Source organism: Camelus bactrianus, chromosome 8 (genome assembly GCF_048773025.1).
Source record: "Camelus bactrianus isolate YW-2024 breed Bactrian camel chromosome 8, ASM4877302v1, whole genome shotgun sequence".
Classification (NCBI taxonomy): Eukaryota; Metazoa; Chordata; class Mammalia; order Artiodactyla; family Camelidae; genus Camelus; species Camelus bactrianus.
In genome coordinates this window covers 999,585-1,014,770 of record NC_133546.1, presented here as the reverse complement: position 1 = coordinate 1,014,770, position 15,186 = coordinate 999,585, and the positions used below count along the sequence as shown (strand labels likewise).

Here is a 15,186-nt window from a genome sequence, read left to right as displayed (position 1 = left end):
GGGGGCACGTGCCTGGCGGAGCACCTGCCCGGGGGTCCACGGACGCGGTCCTGCCGCCCCAGGGTCTCTGCATGAGGAGGCTGCTTTCCACTTTCAAAATTATCCTCGGGAAGCTTTGAAATACACTTAAAATCCAGCTGCTCCTGACTTGGAGGGAGCCCGAGAGCAGCCCCATGGGGGACTTGAGGGGCCCCGCCTTGTGCAGCCCCAGGTCGATGGCGCCCCACAGGTGGGGTGGAGGGGAGAGCAGGGGTCGGGGGGTGGACACGGAGACAGGGCCTGGGGCCGGCCAGGGGCAGGCTCTTTGTGGTTAAACAGGGTCAGCCCCTCTGGGAAGGTCTCCGGTCTCTCCTGGAAAGTGACAGCTACGCAGAGGCAGGGACGGAGGGGGCAGATTCAGGGTCTGGACTTGCAGGCTGCCCGGGGCCCCGGGGGCCAGCAGACCCCATGTCCACTGCTCTGGGAGCCCAAGGATCTGGGCATCACAGGGCGGGCCTGACTTACCAAGTCCCACTCTCCACCATCGTGTTATAATGGCCGTGAGCGGCTACATCTGCTAAACATTTTTATGATTATTGAGGAAGTGGCTGCTCTGCTCCACTAAGTCACACAGGCCCATCGCGCCAAGCTCAGCTGGCCCTCTGTGCGCATCTCCCCGTGTTCACACACCGGAGGGGCAGTGAGCCGGTCCTTCTGGGGGGTCTCCTGGGACGTGCACCAGCTGGAGGCCCTGGTAAGGGCTCACCATCTCGGAAGCGCAGAGGAGCACGCTCAGCCCAGAACTCCTGCCCCAGGGAGCTTGTCCCCAGGCTCACAGCAGCCCCCAGAGCTCAGCACACGTGGCGGCCACGTGGTGCGGGGCAGACCGTCCACCCTCCAGGAGCTCGGAGGTAGGCGTCCTCACGAGAGACAGGAGTTAGCAGAGGGGCTTGCGTGGCTGGGGGAGCCTGGCCAGGGTCCGAAGGGCTGGGGGAGGTGTCGCCAGGTGCCTGGAGAACCCGGGACGGAACCAGCCTGCGTGCCGCACAGGTCGGGGCTGAGAACAGCCCCACGCGGGCAGGGACCTAGGGCTGGTTCCGTAAGGCTGCGCAGGAGAGGGTGAAACTGCGGTCTGCACGGCCAGGGGGCCAGACTCAGAACGGAGGGGTTGGGAGCGCTTGCGTCTCATGGAGCAGCGGCGTGCTGGGGGTTGCTGTGTGCTCGTGGCACGGGATGGTTTTCCAAGGGCAAGGACACAGTCAGCAAGGTGCTCTGAGACACCGTTTTCTATGAACAACCTGAAGGGAGGCGCGGAGGCCAGGGGCTCGGAGAGACCTCAGGGGAGGAGCTGCCCGGCCTGGAGACTGGTGGGGGGGGGGGTGCTGAAGAGAGAAGGAGGCAGGAACTGCCCAGGGGCTGGAGATCGGGTCCCCCTGGGGGACGCGGTGTCCCTGACGGGACGGTGGGTGGCAGGGCAGGAGGACGATGAATCTTATTTCAGTGTCTGGTGCTTTTATTTTTTGGCAGGGAACTAGATTCACTTATTTATTCTCAGAGGAGGCGCTGGGGGTTGGGCCCAGGACCTCGTGCCTGCTACGCGCGTGCGCTCCCCCTGCGCTCCCCCTGCCCCCAGTATCTGGCACTCTGAGGAGACAGAATTCACACTCTGGGTCCCAGCACAACTCAGAGACGTGTCTGAGCACCACTGCGGGGGGCCCGCAGGGGCACGGGAAGCATCCCCCGCCCCGCGCGCCGCGGGGCCCTGACTGCGGGCGGCCCCTCCGCCCCTCGCCTTGCGGCGAAGCAGGTCGCGTCAGTTCACTTCCGACACCTGAGGAGGTGGGAGCGTCTCTCCTTCCCACAACGTGACGAAGCTGAACACACCGCGAACCCGTGGTCTTCCGACCCCGTTACAGAGCTGCGGCCACAGGTGAAGCAGCCAGGAACCTCGGGGCAGCGGGCAGGCCAGTCTGCAGGGGCGCAGCCGGGCTAGCCGCCCGGGGGGCCGCGGGGAGCGCGCGCCGGCGACAGCGTTGAAGTGGGGGGTCTGCCCAGATGCCTGGGCGCCGGGCGCGGCCCGTGTGAGGCTGTGCAGCCCGGGCTGCGGGGGCGGGAGCCCCGCGGCTTCCCGGCCTTTACCCTCCGGTGTCTCACCGGCTCCTCACGGTGAAAAGAAGAGAAGACCCTCATCCTTCTGGTGAGGGGCTGGTGTGAGAGAAACCATCTTGAAATTTGCCGTCATGGGCTGAGTTGGGTTTCCCCAAAATTCTTGATTTCACGTGTAACCCCCAGTACTGCAGTGGGACTGGGTTTGGAGCCGGGCCTTTAAGTAGGTGATGACGGCAGAGTGAGGTCTCCAGGGCGGCCTCGAGCCCCGTGACTGGCGCCCCATAAGAGGAGGAGGTCAGGACACAGACACACACCGAGGGACAACCATGTGAGGACAAGGAGGGGACGGCGTCTGGACACCAGGACAGAGGCCTCAGGAGAAGCAACCTGCCCACATCAGGAGGGGGTTTCGGGCTCCCAGGCTCCAGACTGTGAGAGAACAGATGCCTGTTGTTTAAGCTCTGGTCTGTGGGGTTTGTCAAATGCACACACCCAGAACTTTCTAGATAAAAAAAGGCAGCTTCCAGGGACAAAGATTTGCCAGAGCCTCACCTAACTCGGGATGAAAGAGATTACCCAGTACCCGCCCCTTTGCCTTCCTGCCACCGAGGGGGCGGGGGCCCGGGGCACTTGTGAAGTCACAGCCCAGGGCCACACATCCTGTAAAGGAATGAGAGTCAATCATCAGGCTGTAGAAAGTTAACTCGTCACCATGTTGACAGGACCAAGTTCACGATGGTGGATTACAGTGTGCAGACTGTTTACAGAGTCTCAGAGAGGCTGCGACAGTGACGAGGACCCTGGAGGGAACAGGGTCCCCTGACAACACAGCCCTGCCATCAGCGTAGAAACTCACACAGAAGCCTGTCTGTCTCAGTCCCTATTACCTAATACATCAGGTCCAGCTTTTGACAGAAGAATTCAAGTCATGATAAATGGGAAGGAGAAAACACAGCATGAAGACGCAGAGCCAGCACTGAGACCCAACTCAGCCACGACACAGATTTTGGAATTATCCGACAGGGAACTCACAATAACCATGACCGATTCGTTAGGGCTCTAACCTGGGCAGCGTGTCAAACAGGTGGGTGGTGCCGGCAGAGAGGCGGAAGCTCTAAGAAGGTGTCCAAACAAAAGCTGGAAACCAAAAGTGCAGCAGAAACGACAAATGCGTTCGACTCGGTAGGGCGAGCAGGGCCAGGGAAGGACCCGCGAGCTTGAATCAGGCCCAAGCAGAAAAACAAAGAGGTAGAAGAGTGGAGACAGACAGACAGACAAAGAGGACAGATTGTCCAGGCAGCACAGGGCAACAGCGGACGCTTGAGGCATGTGAAGGAGGCAGTGAAGGGAAGGAGGAGAAAACAGAGCAGGATGTTTAAAGTGATCGTAGCAGCTGGGAATTTTCCAGAGTTAATGACAGACCCCAAACTGGGAATCCAGGAAGTTCACAGAACACCAAGCAGGGTAAACACTAAAAAACCTACACCTTGGAAAAACACAGTCAAACCACAGAAAACCAAAGATGAAGAGAAAACCCTGAAAGAGCCAAAGGAAAAAAACCCTAACGTGTGAAGGGGCAAGAATCCACGGAAATTCTCGTCAGAGCCACACGGCAGGAGCAGAGGGGAGGGAGATGCTTACGATGTTTGAACGAAACGAAACAAAACAGAATTCAATACCTGTTAAATTATCCTTTATAAGCAGAGGAGAAACAGAAAACTTTCTCAGAGGAACAAAAAGCTAAGCAATTCACCTCCAGTATCCCTGCCCTGCAAGGAACGTTCAAAGAAATGAGAAGGAAGGAAACTGATACGGGTCAGAAACTCATGTCTGCGTAAACGGAGGGGTGTTTCCTCATCTACCAGAGAACAGTTTGTTCAAAGCAACAGCAGTGACAACTTGGGGGCTAAGATATGGACCAGCAAAATGAACGACCGGTGCAGCCAGGGAAGGGAGGCGAGGACGGGAAGTCCCCTGCCCGCCGGGTCCCCGCGCACCCCAGGAAGCACTGCGGGGTGCCCGAGCGTGGCCCGCGTTAGCTGTAAACGTGCCCTCACACTTAGGACGAGCATTAAAAACCCGTTTTAGAGAAATGTAATGAATGTGCTGAGACAAAAATGAGGTTACAGAAAGTGCTCGGCTAAAACCAGAGAAGGCAGAAAAAGACAAGAAACAGAAAACAGACGTAGGGAGTGGAAAACGGTCACAAACTGGTAGATATTAATCCAAGCATGTCAGCCATCATTTTGAACATCAGTGGTCTAATCACAAGATAAATTAAACCACCTAAAAGGTAAACGCTGCCAGAATAAAGGAGAACAGTAATAATAGTAATGGGCCCGAATACATGCCGTCCACGGGGGCCCCCGCAAACGTGGGCACAGAGATGAACTGAGTCCCGGGTGCAGACGGGTGCGCACGCTAACGGGACGAGAAGAGGCTGGAGCCGCTGTGTGATTTCCAACAAAGTGACTTTAAAGAGCATCGTGACATTCCAGACTGGGGAAGGGACAGTGATTTGCTCAGTGGTTCTGCTGAATTCTGGCAGAGCAACTCAATACCGTGTGTTGGAAAATGCAGAATAAAAGGAAGCGTGTTTTTGTAAGAAACCCGAAGGGAAATACATGAACAGGAGCCCTTATTCCAGTCTCTTTAGTATAACGTTTGAAACAACAGGGTTTGCTGCCCTCAGTCCACTGACCCAGGGGCGTGAGAAGGTCGCCTCCCTCCCTGGCACTGACCGACCCTCCAGGACGGCCGCTTTCCGCACCGAACACGCCATGCTCGGGGACCCTCTCAACCCAGGCAAACCCGGACCGCCGGTCGGCCTGGGTGGGCACTGCCTGCAGGTGCTGGGCTGCGACCTTCTCTTGTACACATGCTGCGGGGAGGCGTCCCCTTGCTCTCGTCAGGTCACTTGCCATCGGTCGGCCACTTGTCCCTCCTGCAGCCTATTCCCTGGTACCCAGCGCAGATCAGTGACCACGACAGGAGCCAGCACCTCCCGGCGGGAAGCTCTCTTCCTAGAAAGTTCCTTTTTCAAAATTTTATAGAAAGGGACCAAGCGTTTGGCACTGTTCCCCAAACAACCTGAGTCGGGAAATGCTAAAATCTCTTTCTGGGATCTCTTAGTTTCTACTCACCGTGGCCTCGGCCCTTCAGAGCCTGACCAGCTGCTGGGGAGTAACTGCCCCTGGAGGCCATCAGGTGCAGCCCTGAATGAGCGGCAGCCCCCGCACCGCCTCCAACCACCTTGCCCACCAACTAGGTGCTGGATGGTCTTGGCACGTCCCCCCAGACACCCCCTTTACAAAGCACGCAGGCTTGTCTGGAAGGAAGGCGACAACGGGCAGTGGTGGCTCCACAACACACCAAGTGTGAGATGAATTTCTTAAGTTAGGACTCTGGGGGGTGTTAAATAATTTCTTAGTCTTTTCTTTCTAAGAAAAATCACCCACATGGATGAGAACCCTGGAAGATTATGCCTCATCCTGAATTTTACATTTTTTCCCTGTGGACCTGAGCATGCTGTTTTGAGATTTTAGGAGCAGAATCCTCCCCCAGGGACTTAACTAGAAATGATCTGCTTTTAAGTCACTGCACTTTTCATCTCTGACACTCGCCACGTGCTCGGTCTGCTCAGCCTCTCCTAGTCTGCTCTCCAAAACGCTCTCTGGCCCCGCCGTGCCATCCTCCCTGGGCAATCATGCCAGCCAGGCTCACAGCCGATGAACTCCTAGGACACTGGTCCCTCCAGGTGCGGGCCATCTGAAGGAGGAGCTTTTAGAGGCAGGTGGCCCTCGAGCTGCTGGTGGTTGGCCGAGGAGGTGTGTTCCGGCAGCTGCTGTATGAGCCCGCTCTAGGCTCACGTCTTATTTTAGGTGCTTTCTGCGTTGTGTGTAATGCACCGGTCCTGCAAAGTGTCATTGCTAAGGCTCTGCAATGGGTCAGAATAAGACCTGAGCTGGACGTCCCGTCCAGGAGTGGGTCAGAGCGTGGACACCAGGGAGCCGGGTTTGGCTGCTCTGGGAGATCAGCGCTGCTGCGTCACAGGTGCCAAGTACAAGTAGCCATAAGCCAAAACTCCTTGGATTGAGAGCGAAGTCAGCGTGCACGGCTTGGGCTGGAGACACAGCCTCCACGCTGCACTGCAGGAGTGCTGTAAGCCTAGTAGGACGAGTGCGACAGGGAGACGCTGCCTGTCTTCCAGAGGGGCTGCACCTCCGGCTGCTGCGAGAGGAACATTGTCTCTCATCTGGAAATGCTTTATGCGGTTCTGCGGACAATCCTACAGACTGATGGAAAGGAAACAGAGTAACCGAATGACTGTTGAAACTCTCCGGGTATTGTCTACACTGACGTTCCTCTGATCCGGGTAAGATCTGTCCCATGTTTGCCTCCCGGACACAGAAAAGACACTTGGGGATAAACATCTGACTTTTTTTTTTTCTATGGAGAAGAGTTGATGGAGAAAGAGGATGATAGGAGAGAGAAAGGGAGGGACGATGCTTGGTGCACGTGCCTCCGGTGGAGAGCGACTTGTTGCGCACTTTGCAGAATTAACTCGCCACTGACTGACCATCCAGTCACCAGTCCCATTTTCTCAACATCCATCATGAACGTTTTTAAAAAATGATAAACATGAAAAAGACACACCTTCCTAAAAACGTATATTTTAATCACTGTAATAAAGCAGCAAACACACAGCAGAGCTGACTTCAGATGGTGACTGCTGAGAAACCTAACCCACCCGCCCACTGGAGAAGGTTCAGGAATCGCTGAGCTGGTCAGAGAAGTTTTTAAAAGGACTCTTCAAACTGCATTTAAATAGAGAAAATTGTACTGCGGGAGCTTACCAATGTCAATTTCAACATTTACAAGTATAAAGTTCAAGTTATAATAAATGGAAAGTTTAAGAAATATTCCAAATTACTGCCTCATGTTGGTATCTGTCAATTATTAACGGCTGGGGGTAAGTGATGGCAGTTAAGCACATTTTTGGTAACCTACATATCCAGGAGTTAGATATATTTAGAGATGATGCAAACTTTTGGAGCATGAGCCAAAGAAAGTCATACTAAATCCAATACTGAAATTAAATTTAACCAAGTGCTTTATCCCAGCATCTGTTTCCTATCCAGTTCTGCAGATCGGACTGGGTACTAACATTCTAAACGTGAGCCAGGCTTTGACTCATCCTTTACAGGATGGTCTTGCATAAATCTCCTCGAGTGCCTCCATTGGCTTCCTTGGTGGAGCGACAGTGGTAGGAACGGGCTCAGGAGAGTGTGCTGAGGATTCACCACGTCATGGAGGGTGGAAGGACGCAGCTCGCAGCCCATGACTTCCCTCAGCCTCCCTCGTGGGTCCATTCGTTCCTCAGGGCAGTTGATGTCATCTTGATTTTATCAAAGTTGCTGTGCAAGCAGCTTTGGGAACACTCCTCAGACCCCCGTGCGGTCGGAGCCCCTGAGACCCTCCAGGCAGACGTTTCAGAGCCGCGATAGCTGAACCCCCTCGTCCCCCTGGTGGGAGCCACGCGACCTCGGGCAGGGTCACTGACCGCTGTGTGCCCCCGTCCCCTCTTCGGTACTGTTACCTCCCTCGTAGACTTGTTGTTTTGGCAGAGACTGAGCGAGCAAGTGCGCGTAAAAGACTTAGCACGAGGTCCAGCACTGACGAGTGATGGTGACTGTCAACATTATTGCTTTCACTATTATCAGGGAACAGACGTGGGCGGGATGGGTCAGAGCGGTGGGTGGTGGGCCCAGAGGAGGGGAGGCGCGCTGAGAAGTATTGCCCTGGGCTCACCTTTGACCTTGGGAGCCCTCATAGCAGAAAGGCTGTGCGCGCAGCCTGGTGTCCGCTGCGGTCTGCAAACGTTTGTTCTCTGCAAAGCTGTTTCGCTCTTCTCTGAGCTCCCGTCGCTCCTGCGTTTGGCCCTAAGCTGTCTGAACTTTGCGGTAGTCCGTCTTGGCTGTTTCCTTGCGCTCACTTCTGTGCTCACAGGTCAGCTTGGATGAGCCTCCTTCCCCCCGGGAACGGTTCAGTCTCACCTTCTCCGTGAGCCCCATCCTCCGAGCGTCACGGCGGTGGGCGTCCAGCAAGCGCTCAGGGAGTGCACCACATGGACTTACTGGTGGCAGTTACACTGGCCAGTTCCCTAGGACAGGGCTTGGTTACTGAGGGACCAACCTCAGGGCAGGGCCCAGGCTCTGACGTAGTGATCCACCCGCTTACTAGTGGGTGATTATCCTGCACTGCCGTGAGCCAGCCGGCCGATCACTCAGTACCCACTGATCACACGCACGTTCATTTCTTCATTAACTTCTCCGACAGCTTCCTCACTGAGGTCCGACTGAGATGGGCACTGTACTCGGAATCGGGGTTGACAGGTTAGAGCTGAAGGTCATGTTGTCATGGAGTTAGATGTGAAAATATAATTCAGATGAGACCATTCCATTCCACGAGGAAATGAATGCAGACCACTGTGAGACCCGAGAAGCAGGCACTTTCCCTGGAGTTCCCAGAGCTCCGTCACTGGTGTGGTGAAGAGCGTGCCCGGTGCAAGGTGCGGGCCCAGCTGAGCTGCAGTCCTTGGGGGCTGTTCCTCTGATGGGCAGTGAGGGATCTGCCGGGAGCGTGAGAGGAGGGAGGGGAGCGGCTGCAGAGACAGGCAGGGGCTTCTGTAGGGTCTTCACCTGTAAAAAAGACCGGATTCAAGGCCACAGGAAAGGGAGCCAGGGAAGATTGCACAAGCCTGCAAGAGCTCGGCAGCCTTGCCCGCTGACAGGGCGCCCTGCAGACAAGGAGGGCGTGGTGGGGGCACAGGGACTGGAGTCTGGGCGTGGGGTGGGTGGGCTCTCAAGTGGTCTGGACTGAGACCACAGCATCCTGTGAGGTCCACGAGCAGCAGATGCCCGTGGTTCATATACAAACCGTCCCTACAGCGTCGGGAAGAAGAGAAGATGTGAACGTGTCAGCCTCCCCTCGGGCCCCACGGCACCGGCGAGCACCGACCGCACACAGATGAGCCTGTCGGCAAATTATGGAAGACAAGGCCGGTGGGGCTGGGACAGCGACTGGGGGCCATGAGGACGTTTAGACGAGGCGCCACGTGTCCAGCAAGAAATTTATTGCCCCCAGACAGCAATCAAACACTTCAGTTTTAATTGTGTAAAATATGCCCTGTGTTGTGATAACACTTCACTCCACGTAAACATGGAACCGAAACCTCTTGGAGGAAAGAGACAAGAAGTTTATAGGAAAAGCCGCGGCGTCACCCAGAGGGAGTGTGTGCGTGTGTCTCGTCTCCCGGGAAAGGCCTTGGTTTCCCCAGGCGCAGGTCACAGAGCCCGGGCCCTGCACTCGGGCTCTAGCACGTGCTACGGGGGGCGGGGGGCGGGTCCTGGCGTGACTCACGCGGCGCCGCCCCGCTGCGTCTCGGCTTGTCTCCTTGGTGAGCCTGTCGGGGGGTGCAGAGCCACCCGCGCGGAGCGGACGGCGGGGAGGGTGCGGGGCCAGGGGGCGGGCTCGCGGCTGAAAGGCACGGCCGGCAGCACAGAGCCCCCCACAGAGCGTCCGGCCGGGGCTGGGCCCCCCCCTCCACAGACCCGCGCCCTGGGGGCCCGTCCCGGGGCCGCGCGGCTCGCCTGGCGCGCTCGGGCGCGGGACGCGGCGTGTTTGCCAGACTTCACGGCGCCCTTGAAGCAAGTGCTTGTCGCCTGAGGCCCACGCCTTACGGCCAGCGTTTAGTGGCAGCAGACCAGGTCTCCTGCACCTGCGGGAGCTCGGCTCTCCTGCTGTTCTCTGAGCGGAGAGACATTAAAGCAGGGAGGTCCCCGTGGGCGCCCGAGGAGCCGTCAGACGGCGCGCGGCGGGCGGGGCGGGGGTCCGGGCCTGTTAGACGCGACCGCAGCAGCGCGCGACCCCTCAGGGCTCGGTGAGGCCTGGAGCGCCTGTGCGGGTTCAAAGCTGCGTAGTCTGTTGCGTCCTCACACGTAAGCGGACGCTCGCTTTCACCCTGATTGTCGCTGCCCTTCGGCCTTGTTTCTCGCAGGGGGCTCCCTAAGTCATCGGTGGCAGAGCCTGGACCCACGGGGAGGACAGTCATGCAACTGCAGACGCATCAGGTACGGAGGCGCGGAGGACGTGCCGCCGTGACGCTGGGCACCGAGCGGCCGGCGGCCTCGGGGACGCGCGGCGGGGAGGGAACCCGAGAGCGGCGGCCGGAGCGGCTTCCGCGACGAGGCAGCGCCCCCTGGAGGCCGCGCCGCGCCGTGCTGGCAGCTCCGAGGACGCTGCGGGGGGGGGACACCCAGCCGGCCAGGACGGCTCTTGTTCTGCGGCTCCCCGGTCCACAGGAGCTGAAGGAGCAAACTCATTCCCCTGCTGTTTGGGGGAGGGGTTAACTGCTCACCTGCTGTTTCCTGGGCTGCGTGCGAGCCAGAGAGCTGCTCGGCTTCCTCCTCTGTGCTGGTGGCCTGACCCGTCACGGGCAGGAGCCGCAGAGCCAAAGGTCCCGGGACCGCAGTTCAGGCGCAGGACGGAAGGGCGCCCCCGGTTCTGCGCTCTGGGCTGGGTCAGCTCCACCCCGAGCAGATCTGCCGCGAAACCCCGAGCTGCCGGTCCCGCCCTCCTGGTCCTGCTCACCTGCGACCCGTTGGCCCAGGTCACCGTGAGCTCCCCATCCAAGCGGGACCGAGTTCAGATTCGCCAGGTCTGGCCTTGCTCCTGCCTGTCTCACTTGCAGGCCTCTGGGAAAGTCATTTGCTCCTTCTGAACCTGCATGTGTGTGTTGTAATTTTTAAATGAGGGCGACAGTCCTCCCTGCGACAGACGGTTTGGAAAGTCAAGAGAGGACAGTGTGAGGGCCGGGCAGAGGGAGGGACCCTCTACGCACTGCGGCCACAGCCTGGGCACCGGGCGTGGGGGAGCCGGCGACGGCCCCTCCGATGTTGCGGGCAAGGCTCACACGTGCCTCTGGGGTAAATATTTGCTCCTTCGGGGCTGCTGCCACCAGCCAGCTCGGGTGCATTATTTCTGGAGTCAGAGCTCCAGGCCGGACTCGTGAGTCATGGCTGGTGAGGCCATGGCCTTTTGGGGACAGTGGTGGTGACCCACGTCTCTTTTGGGGGGACACAACATGGGCCCTCCCTAGCCCCGCCCCGGCCAGCGACAAAGAGCCCACTGTTGTCGGCTGCACAGACTCTCTCAGCCGCGGGCACGAGCCCGGCCCTGCGCTTCATCCTCGGAGACGAATAGCCCGTCTGTCGGTGGGACTCGGGGCCCGCTTTCATTTCCGACCAGAGTGTCCTCCCACGAAGACGCCGTTGACGTCCGCGGCGAGATTCACCACCTGAGGACCTGGGGAGGAGCGGGGTGACCTGAGGGGGGGGCAGGGGTGACCTGGGGAGAAGCGGGGTGACCTGGGGGGGCAGGGGTGACCTGGGGAGGCAGGGGTGACCTGGGGGGGCAGGGGTGACCTGGGGAGGAGCAGGGGTGACCTGGGGGAGCAGGGGTGACCTGGGGGGGGCAGGGGTGACCTGGGGAGAAGTGGGGTGGCCGCGAGCAGAAACGCGCGCTTCTGGGAACTGTTATTCATGGGCTGCTCGCAGATCGACCCCGTGACGTGCCCATGCTGCTTCCAGTAAGTGGACACGGCGACTGGGGGCCCCAGGGGTGGCCGAGGGCTGCGCCTGCACTGACAAGGTTTACGCCCGGAGCCGCGAGGACGGCGCCCTTCTCAGAGGTGGCGGCGCCGCCGGGGGGTCTGAGGCGCCTCCAGGCTCATTCGCAGGGCTGCTCGCGGCGTCTCCGTGTGGGATGCAAGGTTCTCCCGGGCAGCCGGGCGACAGGAGACACCCAAGCCCCGCCCCGCCGGCCCCTCCGCCCCCGCGCCCGCCGGAGCCGGGAAAGACGGTGGGCTGCGGGGCTCCATGGGCTTCCGTCGTCTACTTCCCTCTGCTCCTCCTTTTCTTTCTTCCTTTCTTTTTCCATCTCCGTGAAAGGCAGTTGTCAAGGCGTGACATATGCCTGCAGTTTACAAGAAAATAAAATGTCCAGAAGTGCTAAAAATAAGGCCTCCGTGTGTTTTCTGCATTTCTATTAGTGATTTCTTTTCTTTAATAGAAAGAAACCTCTTTCCTGGCACACTAGCAGGCTTAACTGCTGAAAAACAGACAGATTTAGTAGTGGAAAGGCTTGCGGAGTTAGTTAATGTTTAAAAGGTGATTCATGTGCAAACTCAGCTTTTGCAAAATCAAAAGTGAGGTCAGGGCCCGTTGGTCAGAGTCACCGCAGGAGAGGGTCACGGAGAAGCGGCCGCAGAGGGAAAAGCAACGCTCTGGGGCTCTGCTCACAACTTTGATGCAAAACGCTTGAAAATAAAACTTAGACTCTAAGTGCTGAAGGTCTTCTTGTCTGATTTTTTTCTGGTTCCCTGTCTGTGGCTTTTGTTGTTTCTTCTGGAAGAAAATCCAGTCTGGTGTTCACACCAGGATTCTCATGTGTTTATCTGTCACTCGAATGGTGTTCCAGATGCAGGACACATGACACCAGACTAGGGTCACAAAGGTGTCCCAGAAGCACCCCGTCCAGGGCCAGGTGTCACCTGCGGCTTCTGCATCCTGGGGTCAGGAGCCCTGGGTTTCCCGAAAGTGCCCGTCTTCCTGGGCTTCCGGGCAGGTGATGAAGCAGCAGCTCTCCTGGGGGAGAGTGGTGCTGCCTTTTGGGTTTGTTTTTGTTTTTTGAGGTATGTGAGTGATGTTTGCACCTTGAGTTCAAATCTTAGGCGAGTGATGTTTGCACCTTGAGTTCAAATCTTAGGCGAGTGAACTGGCTTTAATCGCCCACAGTGATGGCACCGGATGGGCTGATTCTGCAGACACACAGGTTGATCTCACTGTTAACTCTAACTTTTTATGTTTTTTGTTTTGTTTTTGTTTTTGTTTTTTGCAGAAAGGATAAGGCTGGCGGTAAATGGGGAGAAGACAAGGCCCCGTCCAGGTGGAGGAACTTTTTATGCCCTGGGCCTTCCTACCCGGACAACCGCACGCTGCTGTGTGTCGTCCTGAGCCAGTTGCTCCGGCTACGGAGCACCCCTCCTGCATGTTTCAGGAAAAGCTTAAAACTTCACCTTCGTGCCACATCGGGTGCTGTGACTGTAAAAACTGTAGGAGGTTTTAAAAGTATTTCCAGAGGATTGGCATGACAACGCATTCAATCGATAGTTTTCCACGATGTGTTACTAAATCTTTCAGTCTATTTGGGAATTATCGAAAAGTAAGGCGATCTAACCTACAAGGTGTTTTAAGTGGGATGACAGGTTGTAAACGCACAAAGTGGGGGTTCTGCGGAGGGCTGAGTAGATCTTCACTCATTTAAATTTTGCAGCGATCCTTTCCTGCTGTGGAGCCAGTGAAATTGTTTTAAACCTCAAACCTTTTTTCACTGAGGTGCAGTCGATTTGCCGTATTATATTAGTTGCAGGTGTGCAGCACAGTGGTTCGGTGCTCTTGCAGACCATGCTCCATTCCAAGTTATTGCAAGGTGTTGGCCGTGCTTCCCTGTGCTGTGCAGTATGACCTTGTCGTTTATCTCTTTTACACACAGTGGTTTGCATCTCTTGACCCCATCCCCCTAATTTGTCCCCCCTCCTTCCCTTCGGTAACCACAGGTTTGTTCTCTGTGTCTGTGAGTCTGCTTCTGTTTTGCATTTACATTCATTTAAATTTTTTTAGATCCCACATACAAGTGATAACATAGAATATTTGTCTTTCTCTGTCTGACTTATTTCTCTAAGCATGATAATCTCTGGGCCCATCATGATGTTGCAAAGGGCAGAATTCCATTCTTTTGTGGCTGAGTAATATTCCATTACACATACACACCCCAGCTTCTTTATCCAGTCATCTGTTGATGGACATTAAGGTGCTTCCATGTCTGGGCTGTTGCAATAGTGCTGCTGTGAACACGGGGGCGTGTGTGTCTTTTCAACTTAGTGTTGAATCTCAAGCATCTCAACAGACTGTTGAAAAGCTTGTAGGAACAGAAGAATCGTATCTACAATGATCCCGGAGGCCACCATACTTTTTTCTCCCTCCTGACTCTGCTGGGGGCCGGGCAATGCTCCCCAAAGCTGCCCAGGTCTTACACACCCTGGAATGTGAACGGGTCACCTTATGTGGCAAGAGGGCCTCTGCGTGGAGATGAGATGAAGGGGCCAAGCCGAGCGGTCCCTGTGAGGTGGGGGGTCGTCCCGGGTCCTCCAGGTAGAGCCACTGTAACCACAGGCCCTCACGTGGGAGGTGCCAGAAAGTACAGGTAGTAAAGGGGGATGAGACCAGAAGACCGGGGGACGGAGGGACGCACCCCGGTGATGGAGGAGGGCGTGAGCCCAGGGCTGAGGGAGGCCCCTTGAAGCTGGGAAGGGCAAGAAAACAGACTTCTCCCGACCCCCGGAGGCTCCAGAAGGAGTGAACCTACTGACAGCCAGGGTTTGGAGCTCTGGCCCCAGCACTGCAAGAGGGGGGTGTGCGTGGCTTTCAGCCGCAGTGCGTGCGGACCTGTCACAGCCGCCGCAGGGAACCCATAGGCACTTCAGTCATCTCATTCCAACCACCTGCTTCTCCGACCTCAGCATCGGATCTCGGCCGCAGGCGCCTTTCTTCTAGGGTCTCCTGCCCGTCTCGCTGAGGGTCCTCACCCTGCCCTGGGACTCCCTCCTCTACTACCTCATCTCCCCGACCCCAGGGTGGGGAAGAGAGCCCTTGTGGGAGGCGGCCGCAGGCGGGGGACCACGCGCTGGGTAGCAGGTGCAGCACGTCCGGGGTGAGATGCTGCTTTAACGTGTGGCGAGACCAAGGACTCAGATGGGCGTGGTATCAGGAAGACAGGCAGCCTTGAATTGTATATAAATACTGCAGGATTTTTTTTAAAAGGAAAATTAAACAATGTGTCTTGACTGTAAGGAAATAATACTGATTATAATTCACCATGCGACTTTGGGATCATTTGTACCTAACGTGACTGGGACTTCGTGCCACATTTTATCTGACTGCAAACATCAAATCTATTACTACATGCTCTGTGTTCATA

The 15,186-nt window shown here is 56.9% G+C and overlaps 2 long non-coding RNA genes across 2 annotated transcripts; one reads left to right on the top strand and one right to left on the bottom strand.

Annotated features, from left to right (window-relative positions):
• Positions 1-6,745: 6,745 nt before the first annotated feature.
• On the bottom strand, positions 6,746-11,015 carry LOC141578305 (uncharacterized). Its single transcript, XR_012508434.1, has 2 exons — positions 10,508-11,015; positions 6,746-8,789 (listed from the first exon to the last, which is right to left on the bottom strand). It is a non-coding gene; the product is annotated as an uncharacterized LOC141578305 (long non-coding RNA).
• Positions 9,562-13,858, top strand: LOC141578304 (uncharacterized). Its single transcript, XR_012508433.1, has 2 exons — positions 9,562-10,220; positions 13,048-13,858. It is a non-coding gene; the product is annotated as an uncharacterized LOC141578304 (long non-coding RNA).
• Positions 13,859-15,186: the final 1,328 nt, after the last annotated feature.